The sequence below is a fragment of the Camellia sinensis genome, chromosome 2 (assembly GCF_055761805.1).
Source record: "Camellia sinensis isolate YWXY chromosome 2, ASM5576180v1, whole genome shotgun sequence".
NCBI lineage: Eukaryota > Viridiplantae > Streptophyta > Magnoliopsida > Ericales > Theaceae > Camellia > Camellia sinensis.
Window position 1 is genome coordinate 190,783,322 of NC_138962.1, and position 27,658 is coordinate 190,810,979.

Genomic DNA, 27,658 nt, shown 5'->3' on the forward strand with positions numbered 1-27,658 from the left:
AACCACAAAAATAGAATGTACAATATGACATCACAATTACTAACTTAAAAAATGGTTGCATAATTCTCGCTCACTTTTTTGGGTCCCACATTATCCATGAACATCTTAGATTTTCTCTCTCCATTTATGAAGAGAAAGCTTTCTAGATATTACAACTCAATAGTCAATACTCAACTTGTGAATATATTAATATATATATATATATATATACTGTGTCTATGTAATGGGTACCAATGTAACCAAGCCGGACTTGAAATTTAGGGGCTCAAGGCGACGCTTCAAAAATAGCCCTTTTATATTGAAAAAATAAATAAAAAATATGTAAATAAATGATAAGTTATAATTTTTTTATTTGTTTATAATCATAAAAAAATTTACTTGCACATATAATCATTAAAATTATAAATAAGAAGTTACTTTCATATATTAAGATAGGAAACAATCATTACAAATACTTAAAAAAAATAAAAATCTAGTCTTGTTACTTTTTTTTTAGCCTCATGTTCAATTGAACCTATAGTATTTGGACCTTTTTTTTTTTTTATATCTAAAACACAAAATTATATTTGAAGGGCCTATTTTTAGCCCAAAGTTGGGGGCCCAAGGCGCAAGCCTCTCTTGCCTGCCCTCAGGGCCGGCTCTTGTAACACTTTACATTCATTGTATAACTGTACCGGACCAAAATCTTTGTCAAGAAAATTAAATTAAAAAAAAAAACCATTATTTCTGATTATAAATAGGCAAGGTCATAGGAAATCAAAAATCAGATTCACTCACAAAAATATTAGCAGAGAGAGAGAATGGGTGAGCAAGATGGATCGGTCTGTGGCAATTTATTTACTAGTGCAATGACACTAACCCAAATGGGGCATGTCCCTGACCATTTTGTACTTCCTCCTTGGCAAAGGCATAGCCTTGCCTTGGACCACCACTCCACCACCACCCTGACCATTATAGACCTCTCCTCCCTCCACCCCCCTTCTCTCCGGTCTCGGATTATCGGTGAAGTTGGTGTGGCTTGCAAGGAACTTGGTCTCTTCCAGGTATATATACATTTACATCCATGTGTGCCATTGCCTCTCATGCACTTTTTGAGTGAAATATTTTGTCCCCGGTAATTCTACGTCTATTTATATTTCTTACCTGCATTTCTTATCCTCTAAATGCGAGGAAGTGGATGTGCGGTTTACTTTTGTGCCTAGTAGGTAAGAATTGCAGCTATATGTAGCATTTTTTCCCCCTATTTTTCTTCATCATAATTCAAATCATGGTATCTCTTCAAGCAACTTATGCACGTCGCTCTTTATATTATTTCCTGAAGAAAAAAATGTGTTGGGTTAGAGCATGAAGGGAGAATTTAATTTACTATTCAAATAAGTTATATGGTACTCTAAATAAACTTAAACTGTCAGAAATTAGTATAATTATTTATATTTTCAACACATTTTGTTTTCCCTTAGGTACAATGAAATGATGAACCATTCATACGTAGGTTGATGTAATTTAAGTATGTAAAACAAAAATAATTTCTCTTAAATATAATTTATCGAGCAAATGTCTTTCGATTTTTACGTATAATTCGATTGCATGCATATTGTTGCAATATTATCTTTCAAATTTACGTAGAGCCTTGTGTTTAATTTAAACAGTTGATTAATCATGGATTGGTGTGCTGAATCAAAGTGCTTCAGTTAAATGTGTTTTCTATAGGAATGATGCTAAATCAGTCACTCATGTGTTACTCTGGTGTCCCTTTGTCTGGCAAGTATGGTCAAGCTTGTTGAATTGGTGGAGGCTGCAATGAGTATTGCCTGGTAGTGTTGAAGGGTTGCTACATTGGTGGATGGGGTTTAAATGGAGAAAATTTGAAGCTAAAATCTGGAAAGTAATTCCAATGGCAATCACCTGGTCTGTTTGGAAACTCATAAATAAAGTGATTTTCAGTGCGAAGCAAATTAGCCTCGAAGACTTGTGTGATCATGGCAAGAGTTGCATTTTGGGTCAAAGCTCATTCAAAGGGGTGTTCTTATTCAGCTCAGGACATCATCTGTAACATGCAGCTGATCAGAAGTGTGCCTAAGCCTTGATGCTGCTGAGTGGTGCTTGGTGGAGAGCTTGGGTGGCTGTTGTTGTCTGCTAGTCTGCACTTCGACAAGCTCTTGGGCGGGAGGAGGGGTTAAGGAGTGATGTTGGCAGGATTTGTGTTATGAATCCTTATGCTCTGTTTGTGTTCTTTTTCGGTTTGGTATCTCACCAAATCCTCTGGGTTGATTTTGGGGTGTCTCTTCACCCTACTTATTGATGTAATCCATATTGTTGTATGTTGTTGTCATTAATAAAGTTGTTCTTTTTGCTGATAAAAAAAATCACAGAATTCCCTCTGTGTTCATAAATGATGCCGTAGCTGTTGCAAGAGAGTTTTTTGACTTGCCTAATGAGGAGAAGATGCGTCTTGCATCGGCAGATGTTCGTAATCCGGTAAGGTATGGCACAAGTATGAATCATGTCAAGGACAAATTTTACTTTTGGAGAGACTTCATCAAGCATTACTCTCATTCGATCTCCACTTGGATCGATCTATGGCCTACGAACCCCCCAAGCTACTAGTAAGTAGATTTTTAAAAAGATCACGAATGCTTTTCCATGATGAGAACTAGGTTTAGAGTAAATGATTCTTGAAACTTACAATTTCTAAGAAAAATTCTACATCCCTAGCATTTTCCCGCTTATATCCAATTTGTTTAGTAACTGGAAATGATATATAGTAAAATTTAAACAGCAATATTACATGCATAGAAAAATACATTAAAAAAAAAATAATGTGTATCAAATTCATAATCTGAACCATACATTAATTTTTTATGCAGTTAACTTGTGTGAAATTCAAATCATTCTAGTGATTGTGATTTTCATTTGAAGTTATTTCAGAAGTCTAAGCAATTACCTATGTACTAAGTGGATTTTAAAAAAGATCTTGAATGTAAATCTCTACATGCATAGCATCTAACGATTTTACGCTCATGTTCATGTTGTTTAGCAGCTAGAAATGATATATAATAAAATTCCAACAGCATTATTACGTACACAACTCAAAATTTGAACCACAAATTGATTTTTCTGTGCACATAACTCTTTCTAAAACTCACATCATTCTTGCAACTGTGAGACTTTCCTTTGAAGTTATTTCAAAAATAAATGTGTTTGTTTCAACTTTCACCAGAGTGAGAAGATGGGAAACTATACACAGGCCATGGAAGTGTTACAAAGGCAACTAATGGAGCTAGTTTTTGAGAGCTTAGGGCTAAACCCTAATTACTTACATGAAGACATTGAACTGAAGAAAAACTGAATTCAACTCAACTTCTAACTATTACATTATTTCTCATACATGCACATATAAGTAACTAATTGTATATCTAACTCACTAACTAATCACCTAACAAACTAACTAATCATCTAACAAACTAACTATACAAGTAAAAATGCTTAGATGGCACAGCACAGGACTTATGATACACCTTCATTTAAGTCTGTATGTGTGCAGCTTTTGTGGACTGAAACTTGACCTGCTCTTGCTCTGTTTGATCTATTGCAGTAGCTGCAGCCTTGGACTGCTGCTGCACAACAGGTTGCTTAGGTTGCTGCAGTGGTTGCTTCAATGTTAAGTCTTCATCAGCCCCCCTCAAGCTGAATGAGGCAGCAGTCACCAGAAGCTTGGATTGCAGATAACGAAACCGAGAGATAGACAAAGGTTTAGTAAAAATGTCAGCAATCTGCTCAGAGGATGGAACATGCTTGATTTAAAGTTTCTTTTCAAGAACCTTTTCTCTAACAAAATGATAATCTATTTCAATATGTTTAGTCCTGGCATGGAAAACAGGATTAGAAGCAAGGGAAATAGCAGAAAGATTATCACACCAAAGAGTAGGAATAGTGGAAGAGGACAAGAATATCTCAGCCAAAAGCATTTGAACCCAGGAAGCTTCAGCTGCAGCCTGAGCCAATGATTTGTATTCTGCCTCAGTGGAAGACCTAGCAATAGTAGGTTGTTTCTTGGCTTGCCAAGAAATGAGGTTGGACCCCAAAAAAACACAAAAACCAGAAATTGATCTGCGGTCAGATTGATCACCTGCCCAGTCTGCATCAGAAAAGACCTGCAAATCAAAAGAACCAGGACTAAAATTAAGGCCATAGTGCAGAGTACCTTTAAGATATCAAAGGATCCTTTTAACTGAAGCAAAATCAACCACAATGGGCATGTGCATATGTTAACAGGCCATGTTAACAATAATGGAAAGTTCAGGTCTGGTGAGAGTAAGCTATTGAAGAGCACCAACAACACTCCTATAGAGAGGAGGATTATGAAAAGGAAAAGGAGAGTTAGAAGAAGAAGAGGGAGGTTTGAGAGACAAAGGAGATGAGTAAGGCTTACACTCTGCAAGACCAACCTTAATCAAAATATCTGAGGCATATTTATGTTGGGACAAAAACAGGCCAGTAGAAGTATGATGAACAGCAATACCCAGAAAATAATTAACCAAGCCTAGATCCTTGAGAGCAAAAACTGAATTCATATGAGAAATGAGAGATTGAATATGAGATGAGGAGTTGCCAGTGAGTAAAATGTCATCAACATAGACAAGAAGATAGGTAATAGTAGAAGAAGTTTTTTGAATGAACAAAGAGTGATCACATTGAATATGAAATAAACTAATGGAAAGAAGGTAGCAGGAAAAGGCAGTATACCAAGCCCTAGGAGCTTGTTTAAGCCCATAGAGAGATTTGTTCAATTTACAGACAAAAGAGGGTTGAGCAGGATAGACAAACCCAGGTGGCTGGTGCATAAAAACATCTTCATCGTGATTACCATGCAAGAAAGCATTAGAGATATCCAACTGCCTAATAGACCAATTAAAGCGAAGAGCCAAACAAAACAAAATTCGGACAATAGGCTGTTTAGCAACAGGAGAAAAAGTATCATGGAAATCCACACCCTCTTCTTGCAAGTAACCTTTGGCAACCAACTTGGCCTTGTACCTAGCAATGGTACCACCAGAGTGTTTCTTGATCCTAAAAACCCATTTACAACCAATAACATGTTTGGCAGTAGAAGAGGGAACAAGAGTCCAGGTATGCTGAGCTTGTAAAGCTTGAAATTCAGATTGCATAGCTGCCAGCCAATGACGAGACTGAAGGGCCTCTTTATAAGAAGTAGGTTCAATGAGAGATGGAGAAAGAGAAGCTAAGAAACAGAGAGAAGAAGCACCCTTAGACCTGGTAACCATGGGATGAATATTAGAGGAAGAAGGAGGAGGAATAGGAGGAGGAAGAATAGGAATAGTTAATTGAATACCTGGATGAGCAGATAAAGGACAACATGAAGATGAAGAAAAGGGAGAAGAAGATAGAGCAGATGAGACAGGTAAAAGGAAGCAGAAGAAGAATCAGAAGAAGGAGAGGAAGGAGATAAAGAATGAGAGAAAGTGACAGTTGGAGATGTCCAGAAGAAAGACTGAAGAGTGGACAAAGAGGGAGAAAAGGTGTTTGAAGAGGATGATTGAGCAAAGGGAAATTGATTTTCATAAAAAATCACATGCCTAGATATATAAACTTTGCCAGTAGCAGGATCCAAGCATCTATACCCCTTTATGGAGGAATGATAACCGATGAACATACAGGGAAGAGACTGAGGCTCAAGTTTATGAGTAGTATATGGTCGAAGCCAGGGATAGCAACAACAACCAAAGACTTTAAGAAAAGAATAGTCAGGTTTGGTACCAAAAAAAATCTCAAAGGGACTAAGACAAGGAGATTGGGACCTAGGCAAACGATTAATGAGACATGCAGCAGTAGAGACAGCCTCAAACCAAAACTGAAGATGCAAGAGAGTTATAGCTGTCTCAATGATATGTCTGTGTTTCTTTTCAACTAATCCATTTTGGGATGGAGTATAAGGACAAGAAGACTGATGAATAAGACAATTTTCTTTAAAAAAAAAACTGTTGAAATTTATAATTAGAATATTTTCCACCACCATCAGCTAGTAAAATCTTAAGAGAAGTAGTGAATTGTTTTTCCACAAACACCTTGAACTCCAAAAATTTAGCATAAACTTCACTCTTGTAGTTTAAAGGAAACAACCAGGTAAAGCCACTGAATTCATCAACAAACACAACATAGTAGCTATATTGAGAATGATCCTGAGTGAAAGGGCCCCAGACATCACTATGGATGAGGGCAAGAGGTTGATTTACAATAGAAGAAGACAATGTAAAGGGCAAACGATGACTTTTGGCTACACAACAATGAGAACAAAGTCCAGTATTATTTTTATTACAACCAAGAGGAACAAAATTAGCTATATTATTGAACGTAGCATGTGAGGGATGACCCAATCGTTTATGCCACAAGGTAGAGAAGGTGCTTTGAGAGACATAAGCCTATGAGGGAGAGGAAAATGGATAAAGACCATTAGAGTGAAAACCTCTAGAAAGCACTGCCTTCGAAGTTTTGTCCTGAACAACAAAGGAATTTTGATTAAAAGTGATTGTACAATTATTGTCTTGAGTAAGCTGATGAACAGAAATAAGATTGGAAGAAATTTGGGGAACATGAAGTAAATTTTTCAACTGGAAACGAAAGGTAGGAGTAGGAAGAATACCAGCTCCAATATGCTGAATTGGAAGAGAGTCTCCATTGCCTACCACAACCTAATCATGGCCTTGATATGGTTGATACAGATGCATATGTTGCAAGTCATTGGTGATGTGTGTGTAGACACCCCATTTTTGACCGTCCTCAAGACTTGGACGTCACCATTTGAACACCCGGTGATCATCTATGTTTGTGTTCGTTTGGAGTTCCCGGAGGTCTCAGCTACGCGCCTTGCCTCAGGATCTCCGAACTCGACTGTTTAGTGTCTGGTTTTGCACCAAACACTTGTGTTTTGCCTTGGAGGGGCAGGAAATACCTTGTGAGGCATCCCCACACATCACCGGCCATGGCCAAAGGCCACCGGCTGGTGTTTTGTTGCCATCGGCAATATATATTTCAGGTCGGCATTCTTTGTTGCCGGTCGGCAGTCAATTTTGTCAAAATGACAATTTTGTGCAGCCGACCACTGTTCATCTGCTTTTGCAGATATTTTAATACAGCTGTCTTGCATTTGGCTCCCCTCCATACACATGTATGGAGGGATCTCTCTTTTTAGAAGCATGTCTTGTAAGCTTTACAAGACAATAAGCTCTATAAAGAGAGGTCTTCTCTCTTGTTGCAAAGGTTGGATTTTTAGACAGCCATTTTAGGGTTTGAGTTCTAGGGTTAGAACTTATACATATTCTATCTCTATACCTCTCTCTCGTTTGGCCTTTGTGTGTGTATAAGTGTGTTTGTGTCTTACTATTGTACACAAACACATAGTGGTACACCTTTTCTTGATTCTTGAAGGGCCAGAGGTTTGTTCTTGAAGCTTGGGAGCTGTTTTGAGTTCAAAGAAGTTGCTGGAGCTTCATTTGTGAAGAGGGTCTTCAAGGGTAACAATCTTACTCCTTTATTCCCCATTTTTGCATACTACTTTTGCCTATCTTAGAACTATTTTTGAGCTTAGTGTATAATATAAAAAAAGTTCTGTTTTTAGGCCCTCTAAATAGTTTGTTTAGAGTGTTTTGTGGTTTGGAGGTGTTGGATCCCTCTTAGGCCTTGAGAGGCCCCATTTCATGCTATTTTGAGTGAGCTCCGGGACCTTGGTGTTTGGGCCTCCTCACCACTGAAATCTTGAGGGATTTCAGAGGTGAGGATGGTGCCTTGAGGTCCTAGGGAGAAGAGGGCCACCCCCTCTCCTTGTTGTCCTTGAAATGGACCATTTTTGGCCTCTTGAGGGAGCACCTAGCTAAGCTTCTTGTTGACCATGCCTTGGCTATTTTTTGTGCTTATTATGTCATAATATGCTTCTGTTTTTAATTGGTTTCAGTACACCATGCATGCTTAGCATACCTACCTTGTAATGTCATGTTTAGGCCTTAACATGCCTTATTGTAAACCATTGTTCAAGCATATTTTAGGTCTAGTTTTGTGAAGCTTTTGTGCTTATTTTGCCATGTTAGAGGTCTGTCCTTAGTTATTTCGGTCGGCCATGGCATGTTTAGTATAGCTCATTTGCATTTTGGCTTGTTGGCCTTAAGTGTGTGAGTGTGTAGCATGCATTACTTGCTTTATTTCAGTGGTTTGGCACCATTTGTAGCATCATTTCAGTCCCTTTAGCATGCTTGTATGCTTGCCTTGGATGTCCCTTTGATGCTTTATGAGCTTGTGTTATATGCTCCATGTTTTGGCCATTGTGCATGCTTTTGAATTTGAGCCACTTAGATGCCATCTAGAGATCCCCTTTGCATGGTCTAGGTCTGCCTTGAACCTGTTTTAAGCCCTCTTGGCCTTGTGAGGCTTGGTTGGCTTAACCATGGTTTAACCCTCCTTGACTTGGTTCAAGTACTTGGGCCATTTGCATGCTAATGTTTAGCCTATCTTGTTGCTTGGTTTGACACCATATTCTTGTATGATTTTCAAGGCTTAATTTGCATGCTATATGTCCATGCTTGCATCCTCCTAAGTGTGCTTGAGAATTGCTCTTTAATGTTTGGAGTGTTGGAGATCATTTGCATGCATGTTTGCATACCATTAATCCTTCATTTTGGGCACTTTGGCCACTATTTTGGGTTTAGTGAGGGCTGCCTAAACCATGCTCGAGTCCACCCTTTGCTTGTTTACATGTTTGCCTCGCATATTTGCTTGCATAATTGCATGAACGCATTGCATTGCCATGTTGCATCCTTAGCTCACATGCCTAGGATTGTATCCCATTTGCATGCATGCTTGGCCTCTTGAAGTGCTTGTGACAGAGGTTGAGTCCCATTGGTTTGTTCATGTGCATTGTATTCCATATAAAAAATGCACACTTGATTCCTCGGGCCATCACGCATGGAAATGCGCGATTGATGGTCTGAGAACCAAGGGGCGTATCCCTTTGAGTCACCAACATGATAAAGGACATGATTGGTGCATACATTGTTTGAATTGCATTGCCATACTCTGCCTTGTCCTCTGCTACTATTGATTGCAGGTTCTGTAGGCATTCTCTGCCGACCGGCAGTTTTCGGTCCCTCCGAGCGAGGGTAAACTTGTAATAAGTGTGGGTGAGTGTGTGCATGTCTTCCAACCCCCACTTCTTTCTCCCTTTTACTTACCTGCTTTGATGGCTAGTAATAGGTCATGCTTAAATTAGCATACCTTATGCTGCGCATGCGTGCATCTATGCATTTGTCTCGCACACACCGGGCTCGGTACATCATGCTAACTGCATTTGTATTTCAATTCCAAATTGAATACGTGCATCAATTGATTGCATTTCACATGCCATGTTTAGGTTACCCGAGCCTACTCTAATTGCATCCTGTATGTGTTGCATTAGTCAATTTGACATGAACTAGGACCATGCATGTTGGCTAACTAGTTTATTGTTTTGGCACGGAGTACGATGTAAGTATTTTCATGCTTTAGCATATCGCATGCGTGTGAATGCCATTATGACGGCATGCTTACCATGTGGCTAGATGCTTATGTGATAAACTGTTTGAATGCCTGTGGGTGAAGGTTAGATTGTCTGAGTTGGAAACACTCGTTGAAATCCGTGTTTTAGCCTACTTGCGGGTAGCAAATTCCAAAACATTTTTTCAAAACAAACGGATATGCAATGCTTATTTCCAAATTAGGCAATCTAGTCTATACTTGTTTGCTGTGCGCATAACATAGTAATTCTAGGCTAATAATTGGTTTAAGAATACATAAAGTTTTCAAAAACGGATATCATGGTTAGTAGAGGCCGATCTACGGATCGGGTGAGAGGGGGTGCTCATAGCTGACCTTCCCCAATCGTACCCAAGTTCCCGAGCCGAGGCAACTTTGGTGATGACGGACACGTGGCCTTTGGCACCGAGTCAGGGTTTCCTAAATTCCCCCATTTTAAAATATTTAGGTGGCGACTCTGTATCTGGCAAAACAGTCCATGTTTGGCACTTCTTTTCAAAAAATCTGTTTCTCAAAATGATTTGCCGGATTCGGACTCTTTGGTTCAGATTAAGAACCGTGACACAAATCGAGTCCGAACTGTAGCGAGGTCCCCCCTGGCGACTCTGCTGGGGATTATTTAGAGAGCTTGACTCGAACTCATGATATCCCGTTTTGATCTCATTTATGTGTCTCTTTGCATTGCATGTGCATTGGTGCGCCTAGGAACACAGTGTTTGCCATCTGCCATTCCTGAACGGTTTGCCGGAGGCTTGTCTTGTCAAGGCATGACCATAAGGCTGACCGGTTATGGACTCTGCTGGGGATTATTTAGAGAGCTTGACTCGAACTCATGATATCCCGTTTTGATCTCATTTATGTGTCTCTTTGCATTGCATGTGCATTGGTGCGCCTAGGAACACAGTGTTTGCCATCTGCCATTCCTGAACAGTTTGCCGGAGGCTTGTCTTGTCAAGGCATGACCATAAGGCTGACCGGTTATGGGCTCTGACAGTATGGGAACACAAACCCCGATTTTACCGGGGCACCCTCTTCGACTATTCGACCTAGTGCATATTCGGATCCATAGTGACCATTCCAAGTTAGGACAGGATGCTTACCCGATGCTAGGTTATTTGAAGACTGCTATGTGCATAGTGAAACCCTAGCTCCTGACAAAATAGGACAGGGAAACCTTACCCCTTCATAGGGGTGTTTTGGCTCTCTTTACTTGCTATGTGCTTTTAGAGTGTATCTCTACAGGGAACGTACATATCAGCTTACAAGTTTGTGTATCAGACCTGAGGGCATCAGTGTCAGTTTATGAGAATCAGTTATCTGCGGGTATCAGGTTCAGTTTTAGGGACAGTGATTTCTAGGGAACAGTGATCAGCAGTAGAGTATAGTTCTTCAGCTACACCCGTGTTTGATTCATTTGGGCTGAAATGCTGCTTGTTGTCTCTTTCAGTTCGGACAGCTAGTACAGGATAGCTAGTGTTCCCCCTTGCTGAGGCAGGAATTATAATGACGCAGAATTCGAAAGAGATCGTGGTTATGACAGCTGCATTAGAGCAAGGGATCACTCTGCAAAGTGAGACCAATATTGATATGCCACATCCACCCAGGTCGCCTATCGTGCACCCGGTCTGGGCCCCCCAGCTATACCAGGCTCGCGAGCCTACTATATTTGAACTAATGGGGATGATAGGTGATCTCCAGAGGTCTGTGGCGGATCTCGCCTACAGAATGTCAGCTTCACCTCCAGCCGCACCATATGCCGGGAGTTTTGTACCCCAGGGGCCCCCGCTGTTGGGGCGAATTGTGATTGAACTTAGCCAACTGGAGATGGCCTCCAGCTATGGTAATGACATATCAACATCAAACCAAACCCTTGACCAGGCTGAGGCCAGAGGCAAGAACAAAGTGAAGGCAGATGCCGATCCCAGTGAACAACTGCTGTGGGCAGTCGAGGCTTTGAAAGTCGCGGGGATGAACAAGCAACAGGAATCCGCAGCCGTGGCAAAAACTGTGGAGGATGCTTTCCCCACTCTACCTGAGGGGAGTTCAAGTCAGTCGAAAAATCGGGATAGGCCCCGTCATGCCAGAATAGTTTCTCCAATTCCCGCCCCTGCACCTGCGAAAGACCAGAAAGCCAAAGCAGTGCCTGCCGACCCTTTTGCTTGTGCGGCTAGTAAAAACACTCAGACTTCAAAGTACCTTCCCCGAGGGCGCAGGACCTTTCATGCTCTCTACATGCCTCTATCTAAGGCACTTCAGATCCTTGCCGAGAGGGGACACCTTAAACCCTTGGAGCCTCGGCCTCTCCCGAAGAATCTCCCTGCTACACATGATGCTGCTCAGTACTGCGCGTACCACCAGCAGACAGGCCATGCTACCGACAATTGTTTCCGCCTCCGTCATGAAGTGCAAGATTTGATTGACAACGAGGTTATCCTCCCGCCCACCTCAGCCAAGTCCGTTGCCACCCAATTATTGGATTTTGAGGACACAGATACTGCAAGTATGTAATCAGAAAGTGAACCACCTGCGGGCGGCATTTGGTATATTTTGGATGTGGCGTCTGGCACGCATTTTTGAGCATCTGTGAACGCTAGCCTTGTAAATTCTAGCTTGGGTATCGAGTCAGTCTTTTGTTTTGAGTCTGTCTCTTTGTCTTGAGTCACTCTTTTTGCTTAAGGGTTTGTCTTGTTGTAGCGAGTCAGTCCCTTTTATATAGAATACCAAGTGATTCCGGGGTTGTTGTCTCGAACACCGTTTTGTTTTGTAATCACCCGTTTTTGTTTTTGAGTCTGTTTTTGCTGAGAAGCCAGTTACACCAACAGATCTGAATGAAACAACTGTGGCTATCTCATTTTCATGCTTCCTTTTAGTGTAATTTAGTTGTGCCAGAGGATTTGATTGGGCTGACAGTACATCTCGCCTGCTCTCCTGCGCGCCAAACTCATTGTATTAACCTAAGTTTTTCAAAAAAACCCCTTCTGAACACTGCGGTGATAAAAATGAAGAGGAAGGAATTCCTCGGGTTTTGTAAAACTTTGATCAAATTGAGAAAAGGAGAGGCATGCTAAGCCTTTTTATGAATGAAATCATGCTTTTCGACGTGAGTATTGAGGAGGATCCTGGCTTGATCTAGATTGGTTCCACACTATCTTCGGCGCGAGCGATTTGTCGCTTTCTTAAAAACTTTCAAAAACAAATGTTTTACACGGCCCTGTGAAGACCTATGTCGAACCGCTCTTGAGATTGTGCAGCCTAGGATCGCTCTCAGCCTCAAGATTCAACCCGTCCATTTCGAACCTCGAACCCGTTCAGAAAGTTCAAACGGTCAAATGTCATGCAAGGTCTGTATGGCCAGATCAGAAGCAGCCCTCGAACAAGAGGCACCAAAGCCGAATAAAAAAGATTAGATCTCACCAGAAGAAGCTCGTGGAGCAGCCATGATGGATTCTTCTACAAATCATTGCAACAGCCGTTCTCCTAGATATAGAGAGGCTTCAACTTCAAAAACCATTTGGCATGGACTTGTTACACTTTTACCCTTTGAGAGGCTCGCTGGGCCAAAAACCCGGAAGGGCAGCTCAGGCAAAAGTTAGAGCAAGAGAAAAATACAAAAAAACAAAAAAAATACAAAAAAAGAAAAGAAAAAAAAAATGCGAAAAAGAAATGAAGAAAAAAAAAAGAAAATAAAAAGAAGCTCGCAAGGTCGAAAACCCGCATCGGGCACCTTGGCAAAAGTTAGAGCCTGAAAAGTGAAGGTTAAAATACCCGAATGTACCTTAACCGAAACTACGTGAGGCTTGATTCCCATGTTTGGGATACGTAGGCAACTTCATCCTGAAGTTTAGCCCCCAACGCTTTTATAGCGTCTTAGTCCATACAATGGTTTCGACTTCATCCCAAAGTCCAGTCGCCAACACCTTCCAAGGTGACTGTGTCCGTATATGTGTTATAACCGTCTTCGTCATCTCTGTGTACAAGAGTTCGACCACCACCAATGAAGACTGTTTGCGGACTGCTGCGGCACCATCCAAACAAGGGGCAACTTTCCGTTGCCACGAGTCGTCGTGAGCCGCCATTCAAACTAGGGGAAACTTTCCGTTGCCATCTACCCCTTCCAAGCCAGGGGCAATTTTTCATTGCCTTGCGCCGAGATTGCGCATCTCTAAGAGTAAGTTCCATGCTCGTTGAGCATTGACTGTTTGCAAAATAGTTTTTGAAAATTTTTACTGAGGTTGACAAGTTTTCTCGAAAATTGTTTTATCAAAACTTGGACCATTTTCTGGGACCCAAAAAAAAGGAAAATTTTCAGTGCTCATAGTTTGACCTGCATGGTTTTCAGATCAAAAATCGAACAAGTGCGTTAATCCGACTCTCATTTTCATCAAAACTGTTTTAGTAAAAAACCAAAACAAAAATGGTCAAAATGATGAACTAGGGGCACAGTTGAGTCAGGCGTTCTGTCTTTCCCCCGTCGTCAACATACTCGCCAGGAGGGCACTCTACCCACCAGAAGAAATAGTTGTGAGCTAACGGCGTTGGGCATGAACCCGCAACTCCCTATTCATCCATTAAACACCCCGGGGAAGGATAAAAATGAAAGAATAAAGAATAGAGAGGTGTAAGTTGAGAGAAAAAGCGAGCCAAAGGGTTTTGAGGGAAAAAAAAACCGAGCTTGAGTGCCAGAGTGATGTGAGAATCACAAATGAGAAAAGGGTGAGAAACAATACCCAGAGAAACCGGCTCCTCGTGATCTGAGGTCCCCCGTCTCCGTTAACGCGTCTGTGTGTCGTGTCTTTTGTTTTTGTTTACCTCAACCTTTGTTTTGAGTCTTTTTTGAGCGTGTCTCGTTGTGTTTAGGTCGTGTACCCTTTTGTTTGAGTCCTCCCCGCTGCGTTCAGTTGTAAGCTCGATACCCCGGTTTGAAAATCCGTTTTATTTCAAAAATCGTTTATGCTCAGAGTGCTGCACCATTCTCTACATCTGTGCGAAGTAAAAGAACAAAAAAATTGGGGCATCTGAGTGTGCTTCAACTTCAGCTGGTTTCATCCCCGTACTCCGTCTTGTCAGATTGAGCTGTTTGTTCAGGATTTGTTGCATGCAAAATGAACCGATTGCTGTGTTACGGGCTGTATACATATTAATCCCCAGTAGAGTAAGGGCTGTGTATCCAGGATCAGGCAATGGGTTTCTTGGGTTATTTTTGCTGTTGGCTGTTTAGTTATCTGATTATTACAGTGCAAGTGTTCAATTTTCAAACAACCAATCAATTTCATTTACATTGAGGTATAATATGGTGTGATGCAATGCAAAGCATGAAATGTAAAGATATACGGATGTAAACACTTTTTCAGATAAAAAGCCTGTTTCATTTCATCATCTTTTCAAGTACACAAGTTTTGGAAACAAAAATCTGTCTGCGGCAGTACAAAGTATCCTAACTACCAACAAAAGGGAAAAGTACAAGAAAGAAGAAAAACAACAAAATCTATATCCATGTCAAGCGGCTCCGAGGGCTATCGGTCTGTCCTAGTCCTCTTCCTGAACGAAGGTCCAGAAGCATCATCAGCATCGTCATCAGAGCCTGAGCTAGTGCCGCCTCCGGTCTCCTCCTCCGACGACTCCGCCTCCGACTCTGCCTCTGCCTCCGACTCTGCCGCCGCCTCCGACTCCTCCTCATCATCATCATTAGGGACTGGAGCCCGCAAACTACTCCCGACATGAGTGCGCCCCGCCTTGGTGTGGGGGAATACTCTGCCCTCCTCATCTCTCCCTCGGGCGGGGACGGAAGGTCCAGCTGGAGCACCTCCTACAACGGGAATCTGGAAGGGAGGCTGAAAAAGTACATAAAAGGCAAATGCATCAGTATACTGCGGACAGTTTGTCAGTGCAGAATGCAGTGTATGAGTACAGTGTGTGAATGCCGTGGACAGTTTATCAGTGCAGGATGACGCAGTGTATGAGTACAGTGTGTGAATGCCGTGAGCAGTTTATCAGTGCAGAGTACAGTACAGAATGCAGTGTATGCAGTGTATCAGATGCTATGAGATTAGTGTGTCAGGTGTCGTGTCGTGCATCAGATTACGTGAATCAGCTTGTGAGTGATTTGAGGCCGTGATTAGAAGAGCATACCGAAATATTGTAAAGGGCCAGGAGGTCAAAGGTCCGCTGTAGCATCCCCATCATGGAGGCATTCAACTCCACGGACTGCCGGGTGTACTCGGAGAATGCCTGCAAAAGTACAAGATATATCAGTATTTCGCAGAATATCAAATAAACTGAAATGAAATGCCAATGCCAGATGCAAAATGAAGTAATACATACCGGAGGCAAGTCGGGGATACCGGCTAACTCATGATCAACCGGGGGAGGAGCAAAGGGGATCTGGTAGGTCGCCCCACCCTGTCCTCTGTATGTCAGTGAAGTGGGCAGAGCAGGCCAACCGGTCCCCCGTCCTCCCTGAACTCCGCCCTTGCCACGAACTCGAGCCCTCCTCGAAGCTCCTGCTCCTGCCCTAGCTGCCAGCGCCACGGGCCTGGCTCCCTCAGCTCGACGGCCGCCGCTCAAAGACCGCATAATGTACATCTGTACGTACTCTCTGTAGTTGCCGACGCCTCTGAAGCGGGTCGCCTCCCAGCCGATAGTATAATCGGCCATCTGCTCGGTAGTAAGTCTCTCGGTCTCCTTCATGTCCTCAGGAGGGTAAACCGGGACTATCTGCTCCAGTAACCCTAAGGTCTGGTGTAGGAAACGCTCACCCAGGTACCAAGCCCAACAGACCGGGCCCTCCAGTAGGATCCGAAAACGCGAGGTCTCCTCATCACCAGCAAATCGATCCCGAATCGTCGCCGACAATGGAGCCCAAGGCCGCCAAGTGATCTGAAAGTGACATACAATTTGTTATCCATCATTATTGAAATATGTAGTGAAAAGCAAAGCTTATATAAATTTTGAAATAAAACATACCTCGGCAGGGGTGATAGTGTCGAAGTAGCGGCGAAAGAAGCTGAATGTCTCTCGTGGACTCCGCACACATCTCACGTCGAAGCGTCGCGAGAACGGGACGACGAGGGGGGTCTCCGTGTCTGGTACAGGTGTGAGCCAGGGAAAGTAGGCATAGACCCACAACTGTAGAGAAAACATCAATATGATTATCAGATAAGAGCAGAATGCAAGATAAAACAGGAATAGTAGGGCCACATGTTGTACAGTGTGTTGCGCAGACAGTGTATTGTGTACAGTGTACACTGTGAGCAGTGTACAGTCAGTGTAAAGCAGAGTATATGTGTGCGCCGTGTGTGCAGTATACAGTTAGTGAAAAGCAGACTACAGTGTGCAATACAGAATACAGTACAAAGTACAGAAGATAGAAAAGCAGAAATGAAAACTGGAGAAGAAACGTACCTCCCAAGCACGCCAGTAGCCTCCGAGCAACTGCCCGTTGCCACGGGAAGCCGAGCTCATATACCCATAGAGTGTGGCTAGAGCGTCACCACCCCAATCATAGTGCAAGACCTTCCTGATATCCACCAGTGCACTAAGCAGGCAGAGGGGCACGGTGTTCGCCCGGTCGGCGAAAATGGTCGTCCCCAGCAGGAACATGAGAAAGCAGCGCGCATATCTCTCCACGGCCTCCTAGGTCATCTGCGCCTTCTCTACCAACGCGGGCTGGACCCTGAACTGCACCTCGAACCAGGAATAATGAACAAAGCCCGGACGAGCGAGAGGTGGCACCTCGCCAAGCAAATAGATCTGAGCGGCAGTCCACTCACCCATATCAGTGTCGAAGGGGATCAGATCACCCCCTACCCCGATGCCAGTGAGCATCGAGAAGTCATAGGGAGTCATCGTCATGTCTCCTGTCGCAGATAAATGGAATGAGTCAGTGGTGTCCCACCACCTCTCCACTAGAGCGGCAAGCAAAGGCCTGCAGGTCGTGAGTCTGGATAATCCCCGACAGAAAGCGCCGAAGCCCGCCTGGTCCACAATGTGGCGAACCGCGTCGGGAAGCTCAGCATACCAGTCCCGAGCGGCAATGTTCCCATACCCGCGGACGGTATGGGAATCCCCCTGTTTTCAAACAAATAATTACGAGGCAATACTGAATATACTAGTTTTGAAGGGCATTCAGGATTTAGTACAAATATAGCATGCGTGCAAGTTATTTTAGATTCAAACAGATCCCAGGTGTTGGTGTGCTTATAGTGAGCTACAACGTGTGATGTGTCAATGTGTTGGCGTGGTTCGATACAAATATAGCATGCATGCAAGTTTTTCAGATTCAAATAGATATCGGGTATCGATGTGATTGCAATAAACTACAGTGTGTGCACATGTCAGCCTCAAACAGATATCAGTTGCCAGTATGGTTGCGATCAACTACAGTGCACAGTGTGTCAGTGTATCTGAGTCAAGTAGTTAAAGAATGTAATCAGCTATTGCAGTTTTTATTCTACATTGCGGAAAATAAAATAGAGAGAGAAATGTTACCTCGGAAGCGCCGAAGGATAAGTGAGATGTAGGCTCACACGGGAGGAGCTCTGGTGGCATCGCTCTATCGAAACTTTGAAATTGGCGAAGTCCGTCAGGAGGTAGCACATGAATCGCCGGCCGGTAGGTCGCCGGGTCGAACTGGCGGACGCTCAACGGGAGGAGCTCAACTCCGGGATCCATCTCGTGACCCGGGGGAGTCCCACCCTGTGGAATATCGTCAGCCATGTCAAAAATGGTGAGAAAATAGCCGGAAAAGGGAAAACCGGGCGAAAATGTGGAAAGTCAACCGAAAAGTCAACCCGAGAGGGTGAAAAGTGGCCCAAGAAGCTGGGAAGTGGAAAAGGCACGCAAGTCGAGAGAAACTCGAGGAGAATAAACCCCAAAAGGTAGAAATGGCAAAGGAAGAATCGAAATAAAGAAATATTTGGATGAAAATGTTCGAAACGCGAAGATATACGCCAATCGAACGACGAAATGGGCGTGAAACGCAAAAAAACGGAGAAAAGAAGAGAGAAAAATGCTCTAGAGAGAGAGGGAATGGATTTTCGGCTAAGGAGGATGTGTAAAATAGGGTTTGGAACCCTATTTTAAAAGACCCGAGGTGAAAAGTCGAATCTGCCCCGATTCAGGCACTTTTGGCCGGTCGGCTACATTTTTGGCCGGTGAAATGTATTTGTAGCCGATGGACAGCCGGTGGCCTCCTCTTCCGGCCGGTGAGCCTCCTGCATCCTTGTTTGGGACAGATCTGTAGTTTTGGGTCTTCATAGCTCAAAAAAGTACAAGAAAGTGCATCTCCGACACTCAACCGGCCTCCGTTGTGACCTCGGGTCGTGTCTTTTGTGCGTGGCACTTGAATTCGTGCAAGGTGTATCCTTTTCGTATCCTTCTGGCTTTTACAAAACTCAAAAGTTGCCCCATGCGTATCGCATATCAATCGCACTGTCTTGTGCAATCGCGTCGTCTAAAACGCATCGCGCGGTTTTGCGCATCTCACCGCATATTTGTTCAATTTCATTACTTGCGTAGACCGCATGTTTTGTTTGCGTAGACCGCATATTTGTTCAATTTCATTACTTGCGTAGACCGCATGTTTTGCTTGCGTAGACCGCATATTTGTTCAATTTCATTACTTGCGTAGACCGCATGTTTTGTTTGGGTAGACCGCATATTTGTTCAATTTCATTACTTGCGTAGACCGCATGTTTTGTTTGCGTAGACCGCATATTTGTTCAATTTCATTACTTGCGTAGATCGCATGTTTTGTTTGCGTAGACTGCATATTTTTTCAAATTCATTACTTGCGTAGACCGCATGTTTTACTTGCGTAGACCGCATATTTGTTCAATTTCATTACTTGCGTAGACCGCATGTTTTGCTTGCGTAGACCGCATATTTGTTCAATTTCATTACTTGCGTAGACCGCATGTTTTGCTTACGTAGACCGCATATTTGTTCAAATTCATTACTTGCATAGACCGCATGTTTTGCTTGCGTAGACCGCATATTTGTTCAATTTCATTACTTGAGTAGACCGCATGTTTTGTTTGCGTAGACCGCATATTTGTTCAATTTCATTACTTGCATAGACCGCATGTTTTGTTTGCGTAGACCGCATATTTGTTCAATTTCATTACTTGCGTAGACCGCATATTTGCTCAATTTCATTACTTGCGTAGACCGCATGTTTTGTTTGCGTAGACCGCATATTTGTTCAATTTCATTACTTGCGTAGACCGCATGTTTTGTTTGCGTAGACCGCATATTTGTTCAAATCCATTACTTGCATAGACCGCATGTTTTGCTTGCGTAGACCGCATGTTTGTTCAAATTCATTACTTGCGTAGACCGCATGTTTTGCTTACGTGTGCCGCATGTTTGCATTCAATTTCATTACCTGCGTAGACCGCATGTTCTACTTGCGTAGACCGCATTCTTATGTTCAATTTCATTACTTGCGTAGACCGCATGCTTATGATCGATTCATTTCCTGCGTAGACCGCGTGCTCCACTTACATATCTGTGCCTTCACAGCATTGTTATGCTTCCCACTTGCCTTGCGTTGTCACGCATTTCGAGCACACTAATACGCATGTTGTTAATCACATTGTACCTGTTGAGTTGTTTTCTTTACAGGCACGATATTGTATGTACAGTTCATTTGAGGCTGGTGCAACCAGACGAGCCGCACAGGTATATCCACGGTCTAGGAGACCCTAAATCCTCTGAAGGTGCAAGTCCTTCGGTGTTTGTCGTGCCCGAACGACTTTTGATAAGTTGCATTATACATGCATTTCAAGCGACTCGCGTCGTCACATATTCAAGTTCACGTGCATCTCAAAAACCACGTGTTGGCGCGCATTCCATGCATTTCATGCATCATTTGCATTCCAAAAACAAAAACAAACAAAAAATATAATTACATTGTCATGCATCATCGTAAATAATTGCATTGTCATGCATCATCGTCAATAGTTGCATTGTCATGCATCATTGTAACATAGTGTATATGGCATTGTAGCTTTATGGCTCGCGCCTTTCCATGATTGAGCTTGGTCTGGTATGTGCCCATACTCTTCACGCCGAAACATAGTTCAGTGGACCGTTCTATGTTAGACATGGCTTGTATGTGTACATGCCTTTCCTAGACAAGATTTGGTTTGGCCCGCAGGCCATATCCATTGTGTCTATTTCCATCCCATTGCATATTTGTAGATATGGCATTATAATTTGCATGCATTCATTGCATCACCTTCCATTTATGGCTTGCGCCTTTCCATGTTGAGCTTGGTCCGGTATGTGCCCATACTTCTCGTGTCGAAGCATAGTTCAGTGGACCGTTCTATGTTAAACATGGCTTGTATGCGTACATGCCTTGCCTAGGCAAGATTTGGTTTGGCCCGCGTGCCGTGTCCATTGCCATCTCCCCAGCATATCCATATATATATATATATATATTACATTGTAGTGTAATTGTTGCATCTAGCATTAGGATCATTGTCCTTTCCCCAGCGGGTCGTTTCCCCACCTTTGTCATTCCCCCCCAATGCTTGTTCTTGTGTCCGTCTACATTACTCATAGTTCAGTTGACCGTTCTATGGTAGACGGACTTGTTACCTCCATCAATCTATTTGACATAGGCGTGGCTTCGAACTGCTCATGATTGGATCATGATTCAATTGCTTTGCATATAGTTTGCATTGTTTCAATTCCATTGCATCTTTATTTGCATTGTTTGTACATTGTTTTGTATATATTGCATATCGTTTTGCATCCATTTTTGCATTGTCATGCATGTTGCTAACAACATCGTACCTGTTGAGTTGTTTTCTTTACAGGCACGATATTGTATGTACGGTTCATTTGAGGCTGGTGCAACCAGGCGAGCCGCACAGGTATTGTATCCTCCGAGTGAGACGTATCGAGAATTGCATAATTCTCTTACATCTTTTCTGCATTGTAGTGTAGTTTGGTGTATGCTAGCTTAAAACTATTGCATGTGTGCTCCGTTACAGCTTTTCTTCGCATGATCATAAGTTATGCTCGGCTTCGTGCATTGTCTTGCATTTTGCCCCTGCCTTCGGGCGCATACCTTGTTTGTCTTGCATGTTTGTCTAAGTCTTCGGCCTTGTCAAAAATGGGTCGTCTTTGGGCATTGACATTCACTCCCGTCATTGTTATGACTTTCGAGTTCTGTCAAAGAGGGGCAACTATAGACACCCCATTTTTGACCGTCCTCAAGACTTGGACATCACCGTTTGAACACCCGGTGATCATCTATGTTTGTGTTCGTTTGGAGTTCCCGGAGGTCTCGGCTACGCGCCTTGCCTCAGGATCTCCGAACTTGACTGTTTAGTGTCTGGTTTTGCACCAAACACTTGTGTTTTGCCTTGGAGGGGCAGTGAATACCTTGTGAGGCATCCCCACACATCACCGGCCATGGCCAAAGGCCACCGGCTGGTGTTTTGTTGCCATCGGCAATATATATTGCCAGTCCGCATTCTTTGTTGCCGGTCAGCAGTCAATTTTGTCAAAATGGCAATTTTGTGCACCCGACCACTGTTCATCTGCTTTTGCAGATATTTTAATACAGCTGTCTTGCATTTGGCTCCCCTCCATACATGTGTATGGATGGATCTCTCTCTTTAGAAGCTTGTCTTCTAAGCCTTACAAGACAATAAGCTCTATAAAGAGAGGTCTTCTCTCTTGTTGCAAAGGTTGGATTTTTAGACAACCATTTTAGGGTTTGAGTTCTAAGGTTAGAACTTATACATATTCTATCTCTATACCTCTCTCTCATTTGGCCTTTGTGTGTGTATAAGTGTGTTTGTGTCTTACTATTGTACACAAACACATAGTGTTACACCTTTTCTTGATTCTTCAAGGGCTAGAGGTTTGTTCTTGAAGCTTGGGAGCTGTTTTGAGTTCAAAGAAGCTGTTGGAGCTTCATTTGTGAAGAGGGTCTTCAAGGGTAACAATCTTACTCCTTTATTCTCCATTTTTGCATACTATTTTTGCCTATCTTAGAACTGTTTTTGAGCTTAGTGTATAATATAAAAAGTTCTATTTTTAGGCCCTCTAAATAGTTTATTTAGAGTGTTTTGTGGTTTGGAGGTGTTTGATCCCTCTTAGGCCTTGAGAGGCCCCATTTCGTGCTATTTTGAGTGAGCTCCGGACCTTGGTGTTTGGGCCTCCTCACCACTGAAATCTTGAGGGATTTCAGAGGTGAGGATGGTGCCTTGAGGTCCTAGGGAGGAGAGGGCCACCCCCTCTCTTTGTTGTCCTTGAAATGGACCATTTTTGGCCTCTTGAGGGAGCACTTAGCTAAGCTTCTTATTGACCATGCCTTGGCCATTTTTTGTGCTTATTATGTCATAATATGCTTCTGTTTTTAATTGGTTTCGGTACACCATGCATGCTTAGCATACCTACCTTGTAATGCCATGTTTAGGCCTTAACATGCCTTAGGTTGTAAACCATTGTTCAAGCATATTTTAGGTCTAGTATTGTGAAGCTTTTGTGCTTATTTTGCCATGTTAGAGGTCTGTCCTTAGTTATTTCGGTCGGCCATAGCATGTTTAGTATAGCTCCTTTGCATTTTGGCTTGTTGGCCTTAAGCGTGTGAGTGTGTAGCATGCATTACTTGCTTTATTTCAGTGGTTTGACACCATTTGTAGCATCATTTCAGTCCCTTTAGCATGCTTGTATGCTTGCCTTGGATGTCCCTTTGATGCTTTATGAGCTTGTGTTATATGCTCCGTGTTTTGGCCATTGTGCATGCTTTTGAATTTGAGCCACTTAGATGCCATCTAGAGATCCCCTTTGCATGGTCTAGGTCTGCCTTGAACCTGTTTTAAGCCCTCTTGGCCTTGTGAGGCTTGGTTGGCTTAACCATGATTTAACCCTCCTTGACTTGCTTCAAGTACTTGGGCCATTTGCATGCTAATGTTTAGCCTATCTTGTTGCTTGGTTTGACACCATGTTCTTGCATGATTTTCAAGGCTTAATTTGCATGCTATATGTCCATGCTTGCATCCTCCTAAGTGTGCTTGAGAATTGCTCTTTAATGTTTGGAGTGTTGGAGATCATTTGCATGCATGTTTGCATACCATTAATCCTTCATTTTGGGCACTTTGGCCACTGTTTTGGGTTTAGTGAGGGCTGCCTAAACCATGCTCGAGTCCACCCTTTGCTTGTTTGCATGTTTGCCTCGCATATTTGCTTGCATAATTGCATGAACGCATTGCATTGCATTGCCATGTTGCATCCTTAGCTCACATGCCTAGGATTGTATCCCATTTGCATGCATGCTTGGCCTCTTGAAGTGCTTGTGACAGAGGTTGAGTCCCATTGGTTTGTTCATGTGCATTGCATTCCATATCAAAAATGCACACTTGATTCCTTAGGCCATCACGCATGGAAATGCGCGATTAATGGTCCGAGAACCAAGGGGCGTATCCCTTTGAGTCACCAACATGATAAGGGACATGATTGGTGCATACATTGTTTGAATTGCATTGCCATACTCTGCCTTGTCCTCTGCTGCTGTCGATTGCAGGTTCTGCAGGCATTCTCTGCCGACCGGCAACCCATTGATGGCCGATGGATGCATTCACAGCCGGTGACCATATACCACTGCCGGTGGATATTCTACTCAGCCGGTGGTGTCTCCCAGTGTCCAGGGAAGCAATTCTGAGACTTTGACAGTCTTCAGAGGAGTATAGCAGGGAAAACAGAGGCAGCTCATGTATGGCAGTGTACTTCCAAGCAGAACCGAGCTTGCCTAGCATTGGGCTCTTTTCCTGAGGCAGCTTATCTGTTTTTCTTTCCTAGCTTAGTTAATTTGTTAACTAATTAGGTAATTTGTAATAATTAATTAGCTAGGATAGTTAATTCATTATTCAAACTATATTATTCTTTCGGACCCTCCGAGCGAGGGTAAACTTGTAATAAGTGTGGGTGAGTGTGTGCATGTCTTGCAACCCCCACTTATTTCTCCCTTTTACTTACCTGCTTTGATGGTTAGTAATAGGTCATGTTTAAATTAGCATACCTTATGCTGCGTATGCGTGCATCCATGCATTTGTCTCGCACGCACCGGGCTCGGTACATCATGCTAACTGCATTTGTATTTCAATTCCAAATTGAATACGTGCATCAATTGATTGCATTTCACATGCCATGTTTAGGTTAGCCGAGCCTACTCTAATTGCATCCTGTATGTGTTGCATTAGTCAATTTGACATGAACTAGGACCATGCATGTTGGCTAACTAGTTTATTGTTTTGGCACGGAGTACGATGTAAGTATTTTCATGCTTTAGCATATCGCATGCGTGTGAATGCCATTATGACGGCATGCTTACCATGTGGCTAGATAATTATGTGATAAACTGTTTGAATGCCTGTGGGTGAAGGTTGGATTGTCTAAGTTGGAAACACTCGTTGAAATCCGTGTTTTAGCCTGCTTGCGGGTAGCAAATTCCAAAACATTTTTCCAAAACAAACGGATATGCAATGTTTATTTCCAAATTAGGCAATCTAGTCTATACTTGTTTGTTGTGCGCATAACATAGTAATTCTAGGCTAATAATTGGTTTAAGAATACATAAAGTTTTCAAAAACAGATATCATGGTTAGTAGAGGCCGATCTACGGATCGGGCGAGAGGGGGTGCTCATAGCTGACCTTCCCCAATCGTACCCAAGTTCCCGAGCCGAGGCAACTTTGGTGATGACGGACACGTGGCCTTTGGCACCGAGTCAGGGTTTCCTAAATTCTCCCATTTTAAAATATTTAGGTGGCGACTCTGTATCTGGCAAAGCAGTCCATGTTTGGCACTTCTTTTCAAAAAATCTATTTCTCAAAATGATTTGCCAGATTCGGACTCTTTGGTTCAGATTAAGAACCGTGACACAAATCAAGTCCGAACTGTAGCAAGGTCCCCCCTCGCGGATGTGCTACAGTGTGGTAGCAGCGAAATCAAGATACCAAGGAGAAACTTTAGATGAAGACGAAAGAGCAGGACCTGTGGCAGAAAAGGCTCGAGGAGTGGTAGAGGATGAAGACGTAGAAAGGACACCATGATAAGGAGAGGGCAAAGAATAGCCGCCTTGAGGAGATGAACCAGAAGCAGATCCATATGAAGGTGCATAAGCTGGATTCATGCGATTGCGACACTCAAGAGCTGCGTGATTATTTTTGCCACAGATTTGGCAAACAAGACCTGAGAATCAATCTCCACGACAACCTCTGTAATTAGAAGAATTGGTATAGCGACCTCTGCCATGAAAATTTGAACGATTTCCTCTATAATTAGAAAAATTGGATTGAGTATTTCCAGACTGAAATTGTTGATGTTGTGAATTTTGAGATGACTGATATGGTGAAGCTAGGGTTTGATGTTCAGAAGGAGCTCCTTGAATCACAGAGAAGGCAACATTAGAAGAAGCATGTAAATTGATCTTCTCAATATGAATTGCTTCTGAACATAATAAGGAAGACAATTCTTCCATGGTTACAGCATCAGATCGAGCTTGAATAGCTGTTTTGAATGAATTACATTCATCAGGAAGACCATTCAAAACAAGAAGAATAAGATCCTTATCATCTATAGGTGTAGTGACCAATGCAATTTGATCCGAAATTTCCTTGAACTATTGCAGATAGGCCTCCATAGTTTGAGATTTCTTTGAAAGTGTTTGAAGTTTGTTCTTGAGTTGATGAATATGTGATCTTGATAAAGTAGTGAACCTCTTCTCCAAAGCAATCCATACTTCACGACTGCGCTTCAGATGCAACACTGAGGAAAAAACTGGTGGTGATAGAGTTGCAGTTAAACAGGTAAGAAGATGTGCATCAATAAGGTTCCATTTGCTGAATTCTGGATTGGAGATTGGATTATTCTGTGCATTCACAATTGTAAGATGAGGACAATCAACAGATCCATCAAGATATCCCAAGAATTCTGTAGCTTGAAATAGATTCTGAACCTGACTTTTCCAAATTAGGTAATTTGATGAGTCAAGTTTTACTGTGACTAAGGAGTTGAGATTTGAAAGAAGAAGAGAAAGATTTGGATGAAGAACAGTAGATGTTGGCATTGAAGACGCCATTGTTGAATGCTCGTTAGAGCTCTATCTGCTCTGATACCATGATGAAAAACTGAATTCAACTCAACTTCTAAGTATTACATTGTTTCTTATATATACATATCAGTAACTAATTGTATATCTAACTCACTAACTAATCACCTAACAAACTAACTAATCATCTAACAAACTAACTATACAAGTAAAAATGCTTAGATGCGACACAACACAGGACTTATGATACACCTTCATTTAAGTCTGTATGTGTGCAGCTTTCGTGGACTGAAACTTGACATGCTCTTGCTCTGTTTGATCTGTTGCAGTAGCTGGAGCCTTGGACTGCTGTTGCACAATAGGTTGCTTAGGTTACTATAGTGGTTGCTTCAATGTTAAATCGTCATCATGAACAAGGCTCCCAAGTGCTGGCTGTAAACTGCTACCCTGCTTGCCCTGAATCAGACCTCGCCTTAGGCATGCCACCACACTCAGACTATGGAACCCTAACCATCTTAACCCAAACCCACCAAGGGCTCCAAATCATGGACCACGATAAGAACTGGCTAGTTGTTACAGTCATCGAAGGCGGGCTCATAGTCTAGTTGGGAGATCAAATGGAAGTGTTGAGCAATGGAAAGTACAAGAGTGTGGTTCATAGAGAAACTTTGAACTTGTAAAAGAAGAGGTTTTCAATTGCTAGCCTTCATAGCTTAAGTTTGGAGAAGATGGTTGCTCCAGCACCGAAGCCAGTGGATGAGGAACACCAATCTGGATACAGAGAAGGAAACTTTTGTGGATTTCTTGACTATATTTCTGGGAATGATATCATGAAGCTGGGAAGGTACATAGATACATTGAAGAAGAAGACATCAGTGGCTTGTCCATTAGGTGAGTTAGACAATCGCCTAAGGCCTCATATTTGAAAAGACCTCAAAATTTTTAGGACCTTTTAAGATATAAATTGTTTTATTAAATAAAGGTTCTTAAAATAATGGTTAAAGCTCAA

The 27,658-nt window shown here is 42.6% G+C and overlaps 1 pseudogene; it reads left to right on the forward strand.

The window, feature by feature from the left end:
- Positions 1-800: 800 nt before the first annotated feature.
- Positions 801-27,658, forward strand: LOC114310591 (flavanone 3-dioxygenase 3-like; annotated as a pseudogene).